This window comes from Hirundo rustica, chromosome 2, assembly GCF_015227805.2.
Source record: "Hirundo rustica isolate bHirRus1 chromosome 2, bHirRus1.pri.v3, whole genome shotgun sequence".
Lineage (NCBI taxonomy): Eukaryota > Metazoa > Chordata > Aves > Passeriformes > Hirundinidae > Hirundo > Hirundo rustica.
The window spans coordinates 90,080,807-90,103,528 of record NC_053451.1 but is presented as its reverse complement, the minus strand read 5'-3'; the positions used below and the strand labels follow the sequence as shown (position 1 = coordinate 90,103,528).

The window sequence follows — 22,722 nt, the reverse complement described above, 5'->3', positions numbered from 1 at the left end:
CTCCCCTTCCTCTTTCCTCCTCCCTCCCTCCATCCCTCCCTCCGCCTCTTAACTCTTCCTGCCCGGCGGACGCACGCACCTCGGAGCTCTCCCGCCGTCGCCGCTCGGGCAGGGGCGAGCGCGGGCGATTATAATTCATAACAACAGTAAAACGACAATAATAACGACACCAGTACCGGGCTGGATTCGGAAAGGCGTTTGTGCGAAGGTGTCACCGCCGGGCACACGCATCCGCCTCTCTTCCGCCGGCAGTTCCCGTACCGGCATTCGGACTTGCCCCCCCCCCCCGCCCCAGCTCCCAGCCCCGGAGGCGCCCGCCCCCCGCCCGCCCCCTCCTCCCTTTGTCCGCCCTCGCACCCCGGGGTGCGCCCCAGACCACGGCAGCCCGTCCGCAGCCGTCACGGCGGGGGGCTGGCCCGGCAGCGCCGGAGAAGGGCCGCCCCGTCGGCGGGGGAGGTGGCAAGGGGGAGCCGGCGTCCGGGCTTGCCCTGCCCGCTGCGGTCTATTCGCAGGGAGCCAGCCTCGCGGCATGAAACGCTGTATTATTTCTCGTCCAGCGGAAAGAGTTAAGGGGGGCGGGGTAAGGCGGGGGGGGGGGGGGGCGCGGGGGAGAGATGCGACCGAGCGGAAACGCTGCGCACAGGCAACCTCAGTGAACCACGGAGAAAGAGAAAGTGGCAACAAAAACAAGGGCAAATTGAACGCTCCTCAGGGACTGCCGGTGCAATAACACCGCTCGGACACGGAGGGGACACGGCGCTGCCGGTGACCGCCTCGCCGCGCAGCGCCGTCCCACGCGCGCTCCCCGGGCGGCGGGGGCCGCGCGAGGCAAACACGCGCGGTGCGGGAATGGGAATGGGAATGGGAGCGGGCAGCGTCGCCCCCCGCCTGGCCCTGCCCTCCCCGCTCCTCTTCCTCCCCACGCTGAATAACCCGGCCCTGGGAGGTGGTGAGCTGCGTCCCGCTGAACGCGCCTTCCATGCCGTCCCGATCCCGCCGCGCTCGGCAGCCGGTGCTCGGGGCTCCCTCCAGCCCCCGGCTGGCACGGCACGAAATACCATGGCAGGTCGGGTTAGAAAAACCATTCAAGTGAAGCGTACGGATCTTAAGGGCGCTGGTAACTAAACACTAAACATAATCATTTTATATATATATATATATATATATGTATGTGTGTGTGTGTGTGTGTATGTGTGTATTTGTTCCCATGCGTCCTCCAAAGGTTTCTTTTTTTTATATGTAAAAGATCCAACACAGATTTCATTGAATAAATCTGAGATCTCCAGGTGCAGACGTTTGAATAGTCAGTGCCAGAACCCCATGTTTTCCTTTCCAGCCGATTTTGCTTGGATCAGGCTCAAAAACCGAGTGAGTCTCGTGGTTTTGTTTACACTGAATGGGGAGGATAGGAACGGTGCCATGGGGCCGTCTTTCATTAATATACAGTGAGGATTTTGTCTAAATTACTGCTATGAATTTCACAGTACACGCTTTCAAAAGCCGTCTCAGGTGGCCTGATGAAACGTGATAGCGCCTCTGCAAACAGATCTACTTTCTTAATAAAAAAGGAAGGTGTGTGTGTGTGTGTGGGGGGGTGTGTGTGTAGAAATCCTCCCCCAAAAATTAAAAAAACCCAACAAAACAAAACAAAAAACCACAGTACACCATCATAACAGCGACCAAAAAAAAAAAAAAAAAAAAAAAAAAAAAAAAAAAAAAAAGCCGGAGTAAGGTCTTTTATTTAAAAAAAAAAATCCCAACAAAAAACAAACAACCAACTTCGTTCCCCAACTCTTCCCACCCCCTCCCTTGCAGAGTGAGATTGTTTTGTCTGGAAAAAAATCCAAAGTATAACAAGGGGAGAACAGTTAGTGCTGATTTTCATTTGCATAAATTTTCATATATTTTGGTGAAAATAATAGACTAGTGGAGAGCGGGGCTTAGTGGAGTCAGTGCAAAGGAAAATCTTAACATGGATCGTTTCGCTGGAGTTGAGAACATGCTTTTCCCCCCTGTCACCTTATTAAAACCAAAAATTAAAAAAAAAAAAAAAAAACACCTCTAAATCCTGGAAGTTTGATCGGTAAGTGTTTTACATTTTTTTTATCTACTTTTGTTTTCTTTAAAGTCTTCTGTATATATATTTTCAAAAGGTTAGGACAAGACAGGGAAACCCATGGCAATTTGCATTGAAGGAAACAGGCTGGGGAAAAAAAAAAAAAAAAAAAAAAGGGAAAGGGAAAGGGGAAAAAAAAATCCCACCAGCAACAAAAAGCACCTTAGTGAAATATTACATAAAAAGTATGGATTCATTCCAAAGCTCAAGGCAGCAAAGCAATTCTTCAGCACTGGAAAGTCTTTCTGGTTACTACTTCACTTTTCTGGGCACTGTTAATTATTGTAACACCAAGACTAGGGGAGGCTGGGCCGGGGTGGAGGGGGCGAGGAAAGCTCTCGAAAATATTACAGATTTGTGAAGGGGAGGCGAGGCAGAGATGCGGGCTGTTTTCAAACGCTGCTTCGCGAGGGGGCGGGGGGGCGGGGGGGTCGCCCGGTGGACGCGGAGGGGGCCCGGCCGGTGTAGCGGGCGAGAGAGGGGCCGGGGCCGGGGCCGGGGCCGGGGCGCGGGTGACCCGAGCACCTGCCGGCGGAGGGACGGGCGCGGGGGGAGGCAGGGGAAGGTGCGGAGCGGCGGTGCACGCACAGGGTTAATACTGTAACTAGGGAACAGACGGTTAAGCGCAACATCTAGAGCTCTGTAGTGAAAGTCCATCAGAAAGAGTATAATCAATCAAAACTAACCAGGACATCCCTTCATTTTATTCTCCAAGGAGATTGGGGCTGGGGGATTACAGACCAGATTTCACTTTGTTTCTCTCTCTTGACAATCTTGCCTGTCTCTCCGCTTTCCCCGAATCCCATCCGATTGAGAGGCGCAGTCTAATGATCTGAAACTCTTCTATAGCGTTTGGGTCAGTGTGATAAATAATGTGATAAATAATATAGGATTAAATTAACAGGCCAAACGCCGCTCCCGAAAACTTTACCGAACGTTAAATATCCCATTATGTGACTTTAATTTATTCTAATTTTACCGCGTTATTTTATTTTATTTTTTTTTTTTCCTTGCCACCTCTGTTGCTCTTTTGGATACACAATAGCTGGTGATCATTGTAATTTCCTAGAATTAGTTACTTCTTTGGAAACGGTCGATAGCCAAATCAATAAAATGGCTTGTAAAACTACGGAGGTATAGGTTTCAATTTGGGGGGGAGAAGAATCGCTCATTTTCCACTTCTTGTTGACGTGCCCAGCGTCTCTTTTGACTGGGGTTAACTCTGTGTGCTCCATCGGAACAGATGCCGTATAGAGCTGCTCCCTCAAGATCATTTGTTTCCTTGATGGGGGAACATTTCTGAGCAGAACATATTGGTTGCCATAGAGAAAGAAATAAAAGGAAGAACACTAGTCACATTAAGCTATATGTTTGTGCACTGGGCTTTAGATAAAAGGACCCCAGTTCAAGCCAGAGAGAACGGGGCCAAGGCAGAGCTTCTTAGCTTCACTAAAACTAGCTTTATTTTGTTTCGGACTTTTACGGTTGAAACATGTAAGCTAATTTTATTGGCTGTCGTTAATTTTATACGATACGGCTTGCTGAACAAAATCAACTTTGGGCGCGCTCCGCCTGGCGCCGGCCGGCCGCCAGGGGGCGCCCCGCCACACCCCCTCCCCGCGCGCCGGCGGGGGCTGAGGGCGGCGGGGGCCGCCCGGGCCCGGCCCCGCCGCCGGAGCGCCCGGCACTGCCCGCACGCCGGCACTGCCCGCACTGCCCGCACTGCCCGCACTGCCCGCACTGCCCGCACTGCCCGCACGCCGCAGGGACACCCCGCGCCGGGACAGCGCCCCGCGACTCCCGGGGCCGGCGGGCGGGGGGACGGCAGCAGGGGCTGCCGCGTCAGAGGCCGCCCCAAAGTGTCCCAGGCGGTGCGGTGCCTCCAACGGACCCGAGGCCTGCAGGGAGTGAGAGCGGTAATTAAACACAGGCACGGGCACCGCAGCTCGGGGCAACCTGGGATGCCACTCGGGGTTTTTGTGTGGTTTTTCTTTTCCTGTCCAAATAAGGCGCTTAAGTCTCTGGAGATGCAATAAAACGACTCGTTTTTTAAAAACATTATTTAATATTTAATTTCTGTATTGAACCTGGAAAAGTGGCGCTTTTTTTTTTTTTTTTTTTGTTATTTTTTTTTTTTTCTTTTCATTTTTCCCTCCTTCCCCCCTCAAGCTGGCCACTCCTCCCCCCGATCCCTTCCTGACTTATCTCTGTGCGGGAGCCAGCGACTGAGGTAACGCCGGACTCCCCCCGCCTCCAGCCCTGCCCGCACCGGCCGCACACCAGGCACAAGTTTTCGCCGTCCGGGACACTCGTAGATTAACCTCGACTAAACACAACATCGACAGCGACCACAGTTTAGCTCGGCACAGCTGGGATCTCTGCCCCCCTCCGAGGGCGCCTACTCTAAGCCCCTTACTCCTCTTCTCTGCTTCCCTCCCTAAGTGATTGCAGGAGGGGACAGAACTGAGAAATTTAGCTGGTGGCTTTTATTTTTCGTGGGTTTTGGGGTTTGGTGGTGTTTTTTTTTTTTTTTTTTTTTTTTTCCTAATATGAGGGGGTTGGGTCTTTTGGGGGGGTGGAATTCCTGCCCGAACACGGCTGCTTCTCACCCCCGCGCCCCCGTCCGCTGGCAGGACACTGGGCACGGACGGATCAGCGGGGCTGAAGCATCCTTCAAAGCACCTGCACCCCCGGGACGGGTGGGGAGAGGCGGCCACGGGGGCGGGGGCTTGAAGCCACTTTGTTCCCCGGCGGTGGAGCCCCAGCAGTTTCCGTCTTACAAGGAAAGTTTTATTTCTTGCCTTCATAAAGGAAAGACCAATTGGAACCCTGGAAATCACACAGTCCATAAATATGATCGAACCTGGCAAGATGAACTCTGTGCCTAAAAGCCTAACACATACATAGGGAAAAAAAAAAAAAAAAAAAAAAAAAAAAAAAAAAAAAAAAAAAAAAAAAAAAAAAAAGCGAGAGAGAGAAAGCAATCAAATACGAAAAACGACCTATAAGAAATTACACTCTTCATTTAAAGTGTTCTTGGGTCTTCATTTGGAAAACGGAGTCAAGTCTCTGTGTCTATTAACCGTGAGGTAAAATGGTTGAGATATTTACATGAACAAAACTTTCCACCTACGGCGTTTGGCGCAATGGCACTAGCAATATTCCAGACTAGTAAAACACATTTCCAGAGTGCAATTCTCAGAAACGTGGTCGCTTGCTTGCGATTTGCAGTTTGGTGAACACTTTCCTCGCCTGTGAAACGGGCGGGTTTTGGAGTTGAAAGACCCCAGCAAAGTTCAGCATCCCGGGGTCGGGATCGAGCGGATTTCCCCAGCTTTCCTCTGCCCCCCCTTCTCCCAATCCTTCAAGTGTAACCTGTGTTGTATTTTAAACAAAACAGAATTTAGAAACGCAGCTTCTCTGCTGTGTGCTTGCACCAGTTAGCAGCAGCAGGCGGCTAGGTACAGCAAGCGAAGAGAAAAACTAACGCTAAAACGAGCAACAAGTTAATTGGGCAAAACTAAACTTTTCTGTCTGCCTTTGGAAGTGTCCGGTCTGGACAGGATTGCCGGCTCCATGCCTGCCGTGGCACCCCATTTGTAAAAGTGCTACAGAGTGCATTTTTTTCTCCCCCTTTTTAAAACAAATGCCTATTTTGTCCGAATGGACGCCTTTAGAAAATGGATGTAGAAGAGATACTGTCGTGGAAATAGCGAAAAGAAAGTGTTTACCGTATTTAGTATTCATTTACTTATAGTGGGAAATGATTAGGTATGTACTAATATAACCGTGGAGACCAACTGCCTAATTAGCATTTACAAATTAAAATGTTAAACATAAAGACATATTCCGTATACAGTCTGCTATATGTAAAACACATTCGTGCATAATACAGCAGTCAGCTGCAAACGTGAAGTTGACTGGCTTCCAGATATGTAGTGTTCTTGGCTAATGCGATCTGCTCTGGGTTTTCCAAGCTTACCCATGCTGTAGTTCATAGTTCTTATGACCACATTGATAGCTGCACTAGGGATATTTCACTAACCAATCTGGAGAAAATATGAAAATACACAGATTACTTTTAAAGGCTGGCGATAATAACGATAAACACAATAGGCAGGCGGATCATCTATCCACACATTTTATTCTGAAGGCTTCACTCGGAACCTTATTTATTGTTTTGAGCATAACAAAGCATTTTGGGTTCTGTAATAAATTAGAACAATATTACAGAACTGCACGTGCAAAGCAAGATTCCTTTATTTCCCAGCTGCATAATTTTGATATTACCCATCGTGTCTTGCTCAAATGAATGGAACAATCTATCTGTTGACTTGGGCTCGACGTAGACACATTACATATGATGGAAACCTAGTGCTCTCATCGATGTCAAAATCAGAGGAATACATAGTTTCAATCCAGACCCTTGAACATGTAGATTTTTATTAATAAGAATAATTGTGCATGTAGAGACATTAAAGGGGATTTACAAGTTGGAGTCTTTTAAAAACGACTGTGAAAACCTTAGCTCTGCTTTTATTAGACATGATATCATTCCGATTTGTGTGCTTGCCATCTCAATGGCGTTTCACATGTGATAAACAAAAAAACCCCAAACAACAACAACAACAACAACAAAAACCAAATACACACACAAAAAAGAGAGATCCATATGCATTACATAGATTTTCTTTTACACGCATAAAGACTGGAAGTCTTTTAGTGGATAAGAGGGTGAATAATTGTGATACACCAGAAAACAGTTCGTGCAGTTTGGCAGCTCTGGTTGTTATTATTAGATTTTTTGACATTTGAACCTGTCTATTGTCTGAGGAGCTCAGTGCAGATTGCAGTAGGTCAGCCTTAAGGCTGCTCTTTTTGGCATTGCACACAAACATGCAGACACTGTCTGTTCTCCTTGTGTGAATACAGCAGCTAGAATTTTTTTTTATTATTATTTTTTTATTTTTTTTTTTAATGCACATCTATTTATATTTATCTAATCCTCTTGGGGTTTTCACGGTCGTGTGATTAGTTTGTACATGCCTTCATTTTACACCCATTCCTCCAATCTATATATTTGCCTGATGTTGGATACTTTTAAGTACTCAGCCGCTTTTACAGCCGTATAATTCCAGCATCACGACGTTTGATAAAAGGGACTTCAGTAGCCCTGGGATTAAATGACATATTTCCCCGCAGCTTCGCTCAACTCCATCATGACTCCTACAGTCAAAAGTTAACGTTATTCATCATTTCCTTGCTTTTACTCCCTCCTCCCCTCTCTAAATTCAGCCCCGCCACCCTACTTCTGAAACAATTTCTTGCTGCCTGCCAAGAGTTAGGGGGGTAGCAGTGTGGGGGGCGGAGGCTGTAACCCGAAAGCCCGCCACCACCCCGCGTCCCCGGGGGCGACCCCCGCCCCGCCGGCCTTTCCGCGCACGCCGGGGGCCCGCCAGACGCCCTCCGCTTCCGCGGGCGGGGCGGCGGGGGCCACTTCTGAGAAGGAAAACGCGAAAGAGGGATGGATCCCCCCGGGGGTGAAGGGGAGTAGGAAAACTGGATCAAACACGGTAGAAGAGTCAGTTTGCACTGGGAAAATCTGGAGATTGCGTCTAAATAACTTTTCCCTGGAGTGATTTGCGCGTCTTGCTCTTTCTTCTGTAGTTGGGTTGGTGGTTTAAATTGAGGCTCTTCCCTCATCTGCCGGGGTGAAGGCACTCGGGCTGAACAACAGCCCATCTCTGCTTGTAGCAGTCTGTCATTTAAATCTGTATCTATATAGGTGTGTGCATATATAGGTACACATACATCCAGGCGTACACGTCTGGATTTGTTCCCCCCTTCACTTCCCTCTTTCCTCTTTAACAAGAGCCTGATAACGCTTTTAAGGCTTGTTATTTGAACTCTCTGATCAGCATGCATAAATGTAATTGCAACGTTTTTCATCAGGAAAGAAAAGAAAGAGAAAAGGGGGAGGAAATCCCCCCGCTCCCCTTCACACCCTTACACGCACAGACACCCAGTGCTCTGTAATCGCTGAGTCACCGTATTGGGGGTCAGTGGGTAAACACGAAGGAGAGAGCAGCAGCTTATTGAAAACCCCGGCGCAAACCGCATCCCTCCTCATATCCAGCCTGGAGATCCCTCCCCTCCTTCCCCTGGATTTATTACTCTGGACTTGGGAAAGAGTGGCCCAGGTGCTGCCAGAGCCCTTTTTGCGAGACTGTATGTCCTCCTCAGGCAAAGTGGGACCGGACCCGCTTTGTTCTGGTGGGGTGACAGGAAGAAATTCAACATTAAACAGCTTTTTGGGCTGTCAGAAATAGACGTTGTTTTGTGGGCATGAGGGGAGAAGGAGGAAAGGGGGAAACACCGGCCAGTTCACCTAGGGATGTAAAGACAGCTTTCCCTTTCTCTGGGGTTGGGTTCTGATCCAGGCATGTTTACTTCTGTTTAAACGCTATTGTTCCTGCCAGCCTTTGACACAAACAGAAGGAGCGGGAGGGGGGCGGGGGGTGGTGGTAGTGGCTGGAACAAAGCTGCTCAAACCCCAGCAACCCCCAAAGGCGGAGGAATACTTCTTTTTTTCCGTTTAAAAATGTATGTGACAAGGCTTTCTGTTTGACGTTGTTTTCTGGGTCCCCTCACTCTCCCTTGTGAGCTGATCAGAGTGCCTGGCTGTGATTCACTTACCAGGGCCCATTTAGAGAGGTACATGTCCCTCTGGTAGGTGCCAGGGAGCCTCGGAGGTACAGCTTCTCCAGCCCCTGGGTTTAAAGGATAAGACTTGAAATCGGTTTGTGGCAAGCCCTGCAGTGGGAAACAAAGAGGCAGAAATGTTGGGAGCCCAAGGAGGGTCTGAAACACAGAGAAGCATTGAGCTTCCCAGAGATGCTTCAGCTTCTCAGCGGGGGACAGAGCAGAATCCTTTTTGGGCCGTCTCTGTGCATTTGAGGGCTGGACTGTACAGCCCACATTGAATCAGAGTCATTGTGTGTAAATGAATAAGTGCACATTGTTTTGAGAAGCTGCTATTGTATTTGGGATTGGGGGGAGGAGAGGGTTATATATTTGTGTCTGTGTGTTGTGCATGTGGGTCTATGTGCTTACTAAAGGTGAGTGCAGATTGCAATAGTTGCTGCTCTATTTTTGTTTGTCAAACAGGGCCCTTCTCTTGGGAGAGGGGCATGTGGCGGATCCCAGCCCAGGATTACATTAATCAAAGCATTATTTCCCCAGGGATGTGCAGCACAAATGATAGTAAATCCTAATAAAATTGGATCGCTGAGAAATTGAACGCTTAAAGTAATCTGCTCTGCCTGATAAAAACTTCAAATTTATAAGATATTATGCATCCCCACCCCCAAACACCTTAGGTATCATCACTATGTGTGTATTATGCAACAGTGAGGGAATCACTGCTCAGTTTAATAGGTACATCACTATTGAATATATACATAGATATAAATGTGTTGGTATGAGTGCACACATATATTGCACATGCACACACATGCGCAGAGTCATAAAAGAAGCCAAAATATTTATGCACATAACAATAATGACTACGGTCAATATTTTCAGGACTTTACATGTAACACCTTTGCTCTGCCAGGTGTTGTAGAAGGCTTGGACAAGGCTGTACATGGTTGTGTACCAGCACTGTAATCTTGCCTGGGGACTTAATTCTCTCTTGCTTTATATTGACACTCACCATGGACCTCCATGATGGCACCTGTGATCTCAGCCCACTGAGCAGCTTTGCTTTTTAAACACAGGACCACAGGGGTGGTATGAAAAAAATTTTTCTAAGAAATTAAAAATATATGAACACGAGTATTTGAAGCTGAATTTAGAAAGGTTTTGAGGGGAGATGCTCTAGAATGAAACTCTCTTGGACTGGATGGGCAGAGTTGAAACAAGTAAAGGTGTTCCCAGGCCAGTTATTAAGCCTCAGACATGCAGCGTACTGTGCCCACAGTCTCTCAATAGAGGGCCAGGCCACCACCTTGCCGGCATGGGCCAGCAAAGATCAGGGTAGCTGCTGGCCATTCACTAGCTTCAGACCCAGTCTCTGCTACAAGAAAGTTTAATTATAATTGCTGCCATAGGATATGACAATAAGCTCAAAGAGATCCACTGTCCAGCAGGGAAAAAAAAAAAAAAAAAAAAAAAAAAAAAAAAAAAAAAAAAAAAAAAAAAAAAAAAAAGCGCTTTCCCTCCCCCCCCTCCAAGATCGCTGTGCTTCCATATGTGAAAGGGGCAGAAGGCATTTCCACTCACCCAGCTGAAACTCTTTGAAAGGCTGTGAGCCTCCCCCGGCGTTATAAATGCCGATCATTCCTCCTACCCTCGCCGTCCCGGGACCCTGTTACCCCCGCGGATGTCGGCCCTGCCTCGGGCCCCCGTTCGTGACCGGTCCTGCCTACTGCCTTGTGGCCGACGAGTCCCGTACTCCTCTCCCTGCCCCAGTCCTTTCTGTCATCGCTAGGCAGACCGAAGGCGGCTTATTCCTTTTCCTGACGGGGGGTTTTCGTTCCCCGTCCCGGCTCCGGGGGCTTGCGGAGAAGGACGGGCGGAGGTGATCCCGACCCTACAGAGCCCCGCACCCTGCCCTGGCCTGCTGGTATCTGTCCTCTGGTATCTGTCCTCCGTGCCGGGAGACAGGGAATCGGTGGAGGGGAGCTGAGCCCTCTCCCTGCCCCGAAATGACGCAGCCCCTGTTCCAGCATCGTCTCCCGTTTGGGCTGGCTCCATTTCAGAAGCCGTCTCCCCCCACCCCCTTCTTCCCAGCCTTCCTCCTTCCTCCTCCTCCTCGCCTCATCGTCACTCTCAAACAACCCCCCCACGCCTCGCGCCCGCTTCCCCCCGCCGCCCCAAACTCCTTCCTCAGGACCGTGGGATGCGGGTGAGCTCTGGCGATAGTTGCCGGTCTCCATTTCTAAGCGGGGAGCCGCCGGGAGCGGTGAGGCAGCGGTGACGGGGTGGGGGAGCGGTCGGGGGGTTAGAAAGACGATGACTGACGGAAGGAGGGGGAGTCCACACCCCCTCTCTCCCCATCCGGAGCAGCCGCTGCTCCCGGGAAGGTGCAGCCCCCGCGCCCCGCCAGCCCCGGCCCCGCGCCCCTCGGTGGGCAGCGCTGCCCCTCGCTGCCGCTCCCGCACGACTCCCCTCACCCTCCCCAACGCGTGTGCGGACGGCTCGGGGACCTCACCTCGCCACTGACGGTGCCTTTTCTCATCCCCCCTCCTCTGCCCACCCCCCGCGGAAAAAAAAAAAAAAAAAAAAAAAAAAAAAAAAAAAAAAAAAAAAAAAAAAAGCGCTTAACTACTTGCATAGCATTTGGCACCCTCGCTCAGTATTTACCCCCACTTTTTTTTATCACCCTTCTACATCCGCCCAGACCGACCCTTCTGCCCCACCCCACTCCCCCGCATCCCGCGTGCAACCGGATGGCAAAAATCAAAGCTGGCTCCAATTTACCCCAGTTGTCTTCCTTTGAGCACTCATAAGGTAGGTATGGTGGGATGCTGCGCTCCCACTCCCCATGTGCTCAGTGAGGTGCCTTCCTCTCCACTCTCTCCCCCCCGCTCTCTATTCCTTAATTGACTCTATCTTGATGTGCACTTGTTTTGTTTAGCCTGTTTTACCATTGCGGACGAGATAGGCAGGAAAAGGACCGTTTGACTTGGTATGTTTCGCTGATTTTTTTTTTTTTTAATTATTATTTTTTTTTTTTCCCATTCCCTGCCTTCCGAAGTTAATTTGCATTCGAGGTCTAATTCATGTTTCAAAATCTTGCCATTTGAGGACCTTATAGGAACAGGGCATTCGTTTCTATTTTTGAGGAGGAGCCTCTCCTACACTTGCTCTTTTCTGTATAATTTCATTGTGTTCAGATGTGACAGGGATTTGCATCAGTTATTTTGCAATTTATTTTTTAAAAGAGTTGTACAAAATTTTCTTATTTTTAAAATTGCAGAGTGAGCAATTTCTAGGCGCTAGAAAAGGAGCATACATTATTAACAATGTTGCAAACTTAGTCGCAGACTATATATTAATATATATGTATTAATCTCTGTTCCTTGGAGTTGGATTTCTGCCCCCTGAACATCTGATTTTGATGACAGTCAGAGAAAGTCAACTATACAATTTCTAAAGTGTATTTATAGTTCCTCCCATCTATTTACAAGTGATTTTATTGCTGTTTGCTACTCTTGTTCCAGCACTTAGTAATTATTTCACTTCAGCAAGGCATTTCATAGGATTAGATTATCTCATTAAAGAGTTTTCAGTTTATCTAGGAGTAATTTTCATCCACATATCTGGAAACAGCTATGTGGCCACATGGACTTTAAGTAAAGAGTATAAAATGTAAATGGACATACAAAAGATTGGTTTATACCCATGGTTCTTTCAGTTCTTTGGATGTGATGAAAAATCCATCTATGTTGAGGCCTTTATGGGTCCTTTAAGAACTTCTTTCACATATTTTATTTGTATCTTTAAAATGATTTTTTTGTACGTATTGATTACATGAATGGCATATGTTGCATAATATGCATATGAGGCCATTCAAGTATTTCTGTACACACACAAATTTATTTTTCACAAATGTATGTGTGTACATACATATGTGTTTATACATGTGTGAGATAAAAAACATTTTGGAAACGAAGACACCACCACCACCCCCCCCCCCCCCCCCCCCCCCCCCCCCCCAAAATATTAATGAAGGAAAAGGTAGTTTGCTGGGATTTTGTATCTGATACATTGCAAAAGTCACTTTAGTTGCAGACTTTACTGTAAATACCTACATACACCCCCACTGCAGTATAAAAATCCCTCTGTGTGTATTTGCCCTTCTAGAACTAACTTAATGGGACTATGAATTATGCCTAAAAAGATGCCACTGATATAAAAACTTATAAAATAATAATGGAATATGGAATTTTATATAGTGCCAACAACTTTAGCACAATTCTTGGCATAAGCAATTTAGTGCAAATTTATTTGTCTGAACCAGAATGATGTTACAAAGTGAATTAATAGAATATTAGTACTGAAAAAAACCCAGTTCTTCCTTTGAAATATGAAGTGCCACTAACTTGAGATGAAACCTGAAAGTTAGTGAATAATATATGGGAAATATTAATATTTTAAATGTATCATATTTAAAATTGCTGAGAACTTAAACAAGATTTCATATCAAGAAAAACCAACTAATTCATTTTAGGTTCTAATCTTATATGCAACGTTTTACAAATGAAGAAACTCACTAAAGAAGGGAAGTCAGGTATATAAGCATATCTTGTTATTTTGCACATGAAATATGGTCATTATGGAATATGAATTTAATTTTGGAAATGATAAAAAAGAGCACTTATTTTATTTTTTCTACTCTGAGACAAGAAAAACATTTTAAAGTAGATGATTAATTAGATGAAATGGACTGATATGGCCCATAATTCCTGCATGGGCTTTTATACCTTGTGAAACCCCTCCACAATGGGACGTTTACAAAAAGTATGCAGTCAAGTAATGCAATCATATTTTATATTTAGAATGGGAGTTGATACGATTCAGTTTAATGTTGTGAAAAAGTGAGCCCTCTGGCACTTGGCATTAAATTATTTTAAAATTACTCCTTCAAGTAAATTTAGTAGAAAGACTGTACCATGGTTGAAGCCCAGCACTAAAGCTCAGGGGCAAATTGGGTTCCACCGCTTGCCTTGCCATCCGTTTAAGTGCGGACAAGGTGCTACCCTTGGTTGTCTCCTTTAGTTCAAGGTCTATTGGCTCTAATATTTCTCTGTCCTTCTCCAACGCGCAGGTACAGCTCAGCCTCTGGAAGCCAAACCTGTGCCGCTCAGGATAGGCCAAATCTTGCTTGTCCCAGTCACTGAAGCCACGTGGAGTTTTGTTTGATTGGAATAAGCAACATCTAGCTCTCATTCTGCTTCCTGAAGTCTTTCCATTAGACTTTAATATCATGGAGAGATTTTAAATATGGAGAGATTGTTTTTGCATTTATTTGATGTGAATGGAGCTCGGTCTGAGTGCCACATTGATCTTGCCGTTATGCCTCAGCTGTCTAAGGGTTACATCCTACACACTTGGACTAGTGAATCAGGCCAGCAATAATTGTGGTCACTACATACTGACACGTAGGACACACATTACTGGGCATTTTGAATGATCAAAAAAACCCCCATGCCCATGTCTTTGCATCAATGGGAAGTGCTGAATGTGTATGAGCTTAGTGGAAAGGGCAGTTGTGTGTTCAGGGAAAGACTTAAGGCTGCCATGAGGACTGTCAGCACTTGTGAGGTGTTTTGTTGAAGGACAGCAGAGGTCTGGTTGGTCCGTAGTCTGGTTCCCACATAGACCTTTGCTCCCACTGGTGCCACAGAAGAAGACAGGGTGCTGATGGTGGGGAAGGGACGCAGTTGCCACTTGCTGCACAAGCGGATCTTTTTCTGTCCACTTTTGGCTAAAGCTCTAGGACATTTGCAATGGTTCTCTCAATTTATCTCCCATTAATTTCAGTAGCCTGTGTTTCCATTGCAAATGCCCAGTGTCTTTTGGAAACTCACTATGGGTATTTTAAATTCAGAATAACTTTGATGAGAAAAACCCCATGCTTTTCCTTTTTTAAGCTGTTTTACCATTTAATCACAGTTTGTTTAAATATGCAATTCTCTGTGTGAAATAACCTTTCTTTCCACATTTATGTGCACAATCCTAACTCATAGCAGAAAAAAAAACACCCAAAAACATTTTAAAACACTGTGTCATGCTTATAGGATAATTATTAATCTTGTCAGAATAAAAAGCGTACGAAAAGTATTCCATATAAAGGTTTGTACCTCAACATTTTTAAGAGATTTTTTTTTTAAAGTAATCAGAGATGTCATAAAGGGGGAGAAACCACCATACAATATATAACACATAGTATAAGTATAAGACTCCTATAGGACTATTTAGAAATACACAAAGTCTATTTTTTCTCCTTTTGGCTAGCAGACTACATGATGAAAAGGTATGTTTTTATTTTTATTCCTCCTTGTGTCTTTCAGTTGTATGAAGGCAATGGGAAGCTACAAATTCTAGACTTTAGTAGTTATATATTATATAAAACTAAGGAAAAAAGATGTTCATGATATGTATCTGGAGGAATAAATACACAATAATCATGCAATCTAATAACAAAAAAGAAGAATTATTTGACAATAAACCCAATGTTAAATACAAGCAGAGTAATATTGTCCTAGTGAGAAATATAGCAAATAAAATGATACTACAAAAAGACACTTATGAAATTTCCTCTATGTTTAGAACTTTTCCAGTTGAATTTTCCTTTTTAATCATTTGTGACCACTGGGATATGGTTAGTGAACAAGCCAGTCAAAACTTTTCTGTCTTAATTTTTCCTGTCCCATGTCTACAAATCCAAAAATGCAACTTGTAACTGCACTCGATGTTAAGAGGGTGATTTTGCTGCTTGTTTGCTTGGGTTTTGCTTGAGACTTGATTTTGCATACCCTGACTCATACTGGAATTTCTGGTGCATGTGAACAGTGTTTGTAGGGTCATCTACTTATTTTGTGCAAGAGGGACAGCTTTTTCTTGCTGGGGATTCCTATAGGCACAGAAAAGTGATACTGTAGAAAAGTGACTATTTTTCAAGGGCATTGGGCATTTACTCCTTTATTTGATTTCAGTGAGAACTGTGAAAACTCAGTATTAAAAAAAAAAAGTGCCCATTTTTCTTTAGAAAGTCAAGTGTCAACATGGAAAACTGACTTGTGTATCTCTGGCTATAATAAATGGTAAAATTCTATAGTGGGAAGTGTCTATTTTTATCTTTGTGTGGGTTTAGCCATACATATATAAAATGCAACCGTACTTTCCTCATGTGATAACTCTTTGCTTTGTCATTTTATTCTAAGAGGTAGAAAAATTTCTTAAACCACTACTGCCCTTAAAAAAAAACCAAACCAACAAAAAACATCTGACAGAAACAACAGAAATTATTGTTCACTAGTCAGTTAAGAAAATAAGAAATCTGTTTTCTGCTCAGGGTGAATTATGATTTTATACGCTGCTGATTTGCTTTTTTGAAATTAGGATCATTGTGCTGAATTCTTTCAGCTATTTTTATTGCTATTTGGAAACAAGAAGGTGCAGATTTCAAACACCTGTTAGGGGGACACCTTTTTGTACTGCAGCACTCTGAAACCTAAGGAAAATATAGCAAACTTCTCCATGAGCTGCGAAAGGCTGCAGAGAGGAGAGTATCCGTACACCCTTCTGTGCCAGTGAATGTTGCAGCAGGTTGTGTGCACCTGGGGCCACGGGTTTTCCTTTCAGAAGAGGACTAGCAGAAGAACCAAAACCCATGACTAGCTATTGATCAAAGTCCCCTCAGTACAGCATTGTCAAATTTTGGGATCAGTTTTGGCTGGATGGTATTGAGCTGCAACTGGGAAAGAAGCCCAGTCCAAAGCTCTGTGCACCCCCTGTGCCCACACTTGGGGAATAATTCCTTTGTCTGCAAGCGGTGGTTGGAGCCATGACCCTCCTCCCAGCAATGCACAGGACTAGCTGGCCCCATGGCCCCCAGCAGCAGCTGTGGTCTCTGGGATGGGAGGGGTGCACCGCTTTGTTGTGTGGAACCCATAAGGATGGAGCTTCCCTCCCTATCCCGATGCCAACTTCGCGCTTTGGTTTCATCTCTAATCTCTCTATTAAGGTTTTTTAAATTTTAAATCCTGGCTTAATTTGGAAACAATTGGGCTGTGCTCAGCACTGGCTGTCTTGATAGGTTTGAAATTCCTGGGAAACCTCAATACTGGCATTTTCTAAACGCAGTAAGCAAAACACACTGGAATATTAATAGGTGAAACATGTTTTAAAGGGGCAACATCACTTTGTAATTTTGTCTGTTAAAACATATCAGCTAGGGGCATCTTGGGGGAGTTGCAGTAAAGCCACAAGGGTTCTTCACAGTTTAAAGCGTCTGCATTTTAATTTTTTTTCTGCCACTGTAAAAGACCCCTGGAGACAATGGGGCGGTGACACTTAGCAACAGGTTATCCTCACTGTGCAGGGAGCACCATAAAAAAACCACAAAATGGACACAGAGAATAATATCCAACACCCGCTCCCCCGCTTCTCAGTTTCTCTACTTTCTGGTGATAGTAACATTGCATCAGCAGTGGGTAAAAAGGAAAAACCCCAACCAAACAGGTGGAAATGTCATCTCTGAACTGACAGAGCCTCTGCAAATTTGCTTGAAGAGCTATCTCAAAAAAACCATAATAATAATAAACATTCCATGCTGTTCTGGACTTTATTTAAACACTAATTTATGGAGCCGATCACACACTAAAAATGGGAGAGTTTGGTACAGCAGTTGCTTTGGTGTATTTTTCACCATTGTAATGGGCTACAGGGAGACAAAGGAGGATATGAATATAGAGCAGTTGGTATTTAGATTTGGGTGGCATTTTCATTTGTTGTAAATGTCTTTTTAAAAAATCTATTTTCTTTCTATCATGCTATTGAATTATAGAAGATGTTGATATAGAAAATAGGAATTATTTAATAACCAAAATTATGAGCGTTTTTTGTAGTATATTTCTCATTGCCAACCTCTTGACTTATAAGGAATCCTGAGGTTCAGGCTAAACTCACCCATGGGTTAGAATGGGCTGTTAGAGAGTGAGATGATGGACGGATCTATTCGTCACCTTCCAAACCCCATTTCTTTATAAAGCAGTTGAAAACAAACCTTTTCATAGAGTATCAAAAAGCAAGCTCAAGAACAACACTACTCTCACACCTTTCACGGTATTTTTTTCAGGCGTCCGCCCCTGACTTTAATCCAAAGGAGCTGCTTTCGGAATTGGTGTGTCCTGTCTGCTTTGGTGTTTGCCTGCTGAGGAAGAGGTATGCCCTTCGTCCCTCACCTGCACATGGCTTGGATGCTTTTACTTTACCGAGGCAAATACTTCCCAGTGGGCTGCATTCAGAAAGTGCTTTTCATAGCATTAGTACAGAACCAAGTTACAAAAGATATTAATCTAATACATTCCAAAATTCAAATATGTTTGATTAATAAGCATTTTTATCTATAAATAAGGCTCTAATGATACTTTGGCAGTGTTGTAAACACAAGAATCAGAAGCAATTATTGTCATTATTGTTCTGCAAGTACTTTTCATGAATACCAAATGGATATTACTGTCCAGCTCCTTGGCACATAGAAATCCTGTAAAGAACAGTTGTCACTCAGTAAAGCCTGGCCGGCTGCTGTTAACTATGTTTGTGTAAAATGTAGTGTACCTAAAGACAAAGCCGACGAGTCACTGAAAGCAAGATGACTGATTAAAAAATTTATCCTTTGTCCTTTGCAACACCCAAAATTATGTTAAATAAAGCCTGTGAGAAAGTTTTTCCATCATGTGAGATGAACTGTTTGTGTAATGGCTGTGATTAAAAATGGAAATGGACCCTCTGCTGAAAACACTGCTCTTCTTTGTGTGAAACACACAAAGGTGAGGATGTCCGAGCTGAAAGACGTTGTGTAAATAATGACAACATCCCTCCGGCCCCCCAGCTGTAAGAGGTAACCCAGGACTAGTCTTCAAGGACACAGGATGAAAGAGGTCTTGATCCTCATCACATTTGCTTCTCCCCAGTTTGTACAGGTCCTATAGACTGGAGTCTGTGGTGCTGGTGGCCGGGTCCCACTCTCTGTGACACCCCCACTTGCCTGCCTTTGGCAGTCTCACCTCCCTCACCAAAACTTGCTGCTTTAGATGGCGCCAGCCAACAGCAGCATTTTGTGGTGGGTGTCATGTTGTTCTTCGGATGCCAGGGTGTCATCGCGAGCGGGAACAGTGTGGGTCTGACTCTTCGAATATGCAGAAAGAAAAAGTAAAAAAAACCACAACCAAACCCCAAACAGTAAGCTTTACTTTCCAAATATGTTCAATTCTTCTTTCCTCTCCTTGATATTTGGGGCGTGCAGCACCCTATACCATGTGGTTTAACATTTTGTTCTCTATTTGTAGGTCAACATTTCCATGATTAAACTTCATCCTTTATTCAGCCTGTTCTGGCTAGGCTTTGCAGCACATGTGATATAAGCTGTTTTCACAGCTAGTAGGCCAAATCTTACTCTGAATAAGGGAGCCAAACATATGTGACTGAGTCAGACACTTAAATCAACTCCTTGGTAAATGGGAGATAACTCCAGGTGCAGTGGTGAACACTGAGAACCAAAAAAGTGGGAAGAGTGGCCAGCTTTCCTCCGTGTAGGAAAGATGTCCTATGCACACAGGCAGTGAAATAAAGCCCTACCCAAATTTTGCTCTCCCACATTTGCCGGAGGATGCAGAGCCCTCTTCACTGAAGTAATTGGAAATTTTTCCATTCAGGGTCAGGCCAGCCTGGGGTAGGCTCAGCTGCAGCTAGGCATAGAACAGGCTGTGCAGGAGGGGGACAAGGCAGCAGGAAGCGAGCCCACCTTACATTCGTGGCACACACAAGGAGGTTGCTGGGGGAACATGGAGCACTTCACCTATAGCATTATGTTTCTTTCACTTGCCCTCCCTTCATTTCCCTTACCTATCTCATTTACGGACCAAGGCTGGTGGCTCTTCTTTTGCTTGGTGGCAGGTATTTGTTGCCGTAAGTCCATGAAGTTGGACTGGGTGCCCTATCCTCTTAAATCAGTGAAACAATTCCCACAAGAACTGGTCATCCAGAGTGAGTGAGACCCACCAGTAACCCTTGGTGCAGAGGATTTTTGTTTAAGGTCTCCGACTATGCGGACAGCAACCTGCCTCCTGTCCCTCTTTGCCATTGCCTGGTAGTTTTGTTAAGTTCTGGGAAGCCTACAAGGCTCATCAGGCACAAACAGAAGTGCCAGAGGAGCAAGGGATGTTATAAATGATCCAGACGTGCTGCGTGGTTGCTATGTGATGTTCCTACCTTCACTGGGGCTAGACTGGTCGAGGCTGTTGGGTTGCTACACCGCAAGTATCAGAGTAATAAAAAGAGAGCTCCTGCAGGAGATCCAGGGAGGACATGTTTTCCTCAAATGGACATGGCTGTATCCATAATATTGTAGAGAGAGGACTGCACTTCATCCATAATTTGGTGATGAACTGCAGCATCCCAGAAAGGACTTAACAGTGAACCATTTTTGTCAGGAACAAGTGCTTCCACAGATACACTGGGGCTGCCACTCTCAGCTGAAGGAAATATAGGCAACATAGCAGACCTTTCAGTGACATTTATTTTTTTTTAATGGCACCCATTCTTCAGGTTTTGTTAATTGGTGACTACTGTGGCTTTGTGTTATCCATGGTTTAGAAAGTCCTGTCCTGATAAGACACACAGTAGATAGACAACACATATAAGATGAAGTTCATGCACTAGTCTAAGGTTTTAAGGACCTGCCTCATGGCTGTGCAAATCCCTGGGCATGCATGCATGTGAGAATCTGATCCACTTCCCTGCCATTGCATTGAGAAGAAAACCTGCTGGCTAAGGGATGTTACCAAGGACTTAATAGAAGGCAAGTGCCTTCAGAGCTTCTCATGCAGTTAGGTAATGCTGTATTGAATGAGGCACAGAAGTAGATGACCTGGTCTGGTGTGCCTTGGGGACATGGAATGGTGCAAGGCAGGGGTAGGATGAACAGCACACTCCTACAAAGCAAGAGGGAGAGTGCCATGCTTCTGCCCTCACTGAAGTGAAAGTTAATCAAGAATATGCTGGAATATATCCCTATGCACATCAAAGATACATCGGTATCAAATTAATGGAAAGGAGAAGGGAATTTAGGACAACTAAGATCTGCTGATAGGGTAAAGTGACCTCCCTGTCCTCGAGTCTACATTTTGGAAACACAAATTGCACTTCGGTTTCACTTTGTGTAAGCCAAATTGTGATACTTGCAGAGAGCCAGAGGATTGGAAGAAGATGGGAAAGTCCTGTGATCAGGGAGCGAGAGGATCACAGCATGGTATGGTGATGGAAAGCTGAGGAAAGGAAAATTAGAATTTTTCTCTCCGGTCATTTAGACAAAAGAAGTTAAGTCTCCATTTTCTTATGTTTAAATTACAGTCTCCATTTTCTTATGTTTAAATAACAGTCTCCCTCTTCCATGGTATAAAAGATCCCAAGATCACGCAGGAATGAATTAAGACTGTGGTAACAGATATAATTTCAAGTTAATGAAGAGACAGTATGTTTTGTATTATCTTTTATCTTGTTTTTGATTGCCGTTTTTGGGGGGTTGATATTTCTGTAAGTAAATACATTTGTCTTTTGTTTCATTTTCCCCCTGTGACCTATTTCATTTAATTAGAAGGAAATGCATAATAGGAAATGAGTATCATCACACTGGGCTCCATCCAAAGCCCGTGAAATCATCAGGAGCTTTTCCCGGGCTTTTCACTCTCATTGGGTTCAGCCCCGCAGAAAAGAAAGGCTATTTCCACCTTATCTGGAAGAATGTGTGCTGTCAGTGTAAAAATATTACAGTTCTTATTTTAAGGTCTGGCCCCAATACTAGGGAAGGATTTTGCTACTGAGTGTGCCTCTCTGTGCCACATGTTTCACATCTGTGGCAGCACATTAAAGGATAAAGGTTCCTAAAACTTTAACTCTGAATATACATATAAAAAGAAGATACAAATTAAGGAAAAGATAAAAGATATTGATGGAACTACAGGAGATGCTCTTTAACATGCATATTATTGACTCAATAGATGGTTACGGCTTCAGAGCTATTAGGGTCTGCTGTGTCAATGTGTACTTAGGGACTGTTTAATATGCAGATGGTTGACATGACAGACTGGAGCCATTACAGTCTATCATGTCAGGGGGGATACATGAATATGCGCTTTGCCAACACCGTAAAAAGTTACTTTAAAATGCAGTAGCTGTTTTTTTACAATAATTTAATAGGTTTGGTTCTTTGGATGCCCAGAGACTTCGGAGTCTGGATTTATCAGCAACAAAATTTATTTCCAAATTAAGTCATTTTCCATGTGGAATGTGCAGTCTGGAGGACAGGGTGTAATCTCAGATACACAGCTCCTATCAAATCTTGTAAAATTAGCTACTGCACTTGTGCATGTGTAGAAGAGATCAGAATCTATCTGTCGGCATGCATCTTTTTGAAGAATATAGTTTTGTCTTTTTGAGGGGTAAGGGAGAATGTCGTCTCTTTTTTCATTCAAATAATCTTCAGTAGCAATTAAATAGCTTATGCTACCTAAGAGATCAGTTATTACAAGATAAGCAGCATGACAGTTTGGAAAACTGAATAAGTCTTTGATTATTTACTAAGTTTTGATATCTGCTATTTGCCTCAAAATGCTAAAAAGTGAAGTATAAGATGCAAACATGAAAAGCTCATTTGATCATCATAAGGAAAGGAATCAGTAGTTTTGCTTTTCTTTTCCTCAACAACTTATTTTTTATTAAAATAGCAAAGCCAAGTGTTGTGTTTAATAAGATATATTTTTTCATTTGAATATCAAATGGAAAAAATACAATTAAAATATTTCTGCTTTTACATT

The 22,722-nt window shown here is 44.5% G+C and overlaps 2 long non-coding RNA genes across 6 annotated transcripts in view; one reads left to right on the top strand and one right to left on the bottom strand.

Annotated features, from left to right (window-relative positions):
• Positions 1–1,861: 1,861 nt before the first annotated feature.
• The window catches only part of LOC120749312 (uncharacterized), a 39,837-nt gene continuing 18,976 nt past the window's right edge, over positions 1,862–22,722 (top strand). For 3 of the 5 annotated variants that reach the window (XR_005699617.1, XR_005699618.1, XR_005699611.1), the window contains exons 1-3: positions 10,781–11,024; positions 11,520–11,629; positions 17,985–18,070. This is a non-coding gene — a long non-coding RNA (uncharacterized LOC120749312). Of the gene's footprint in view, positions 2,084–10,780; positions 11,025–11,519; positions 11,630–17,984; positions 18,071–22,722 lie in introns of those variants that run through there. The other 2 variants (XR_005699613.1, XR_005699612.1) reach the window with 2 other exon arrangements.
• LOC120749313 (uncharacterized) lies at positions 7,034–10,897 on the bottom strand. Its single transcript, XR_005699620.2, has 3 exons — positions 10,400–10,897; positions 8,813–8,929; positions 7,034–7,342 (listed from the first exon to the last, which is right to left on the bottom strand). It is a non-coding gene; the product is annotated as an uncharacterized LOC120749313 (long non-coding RNA).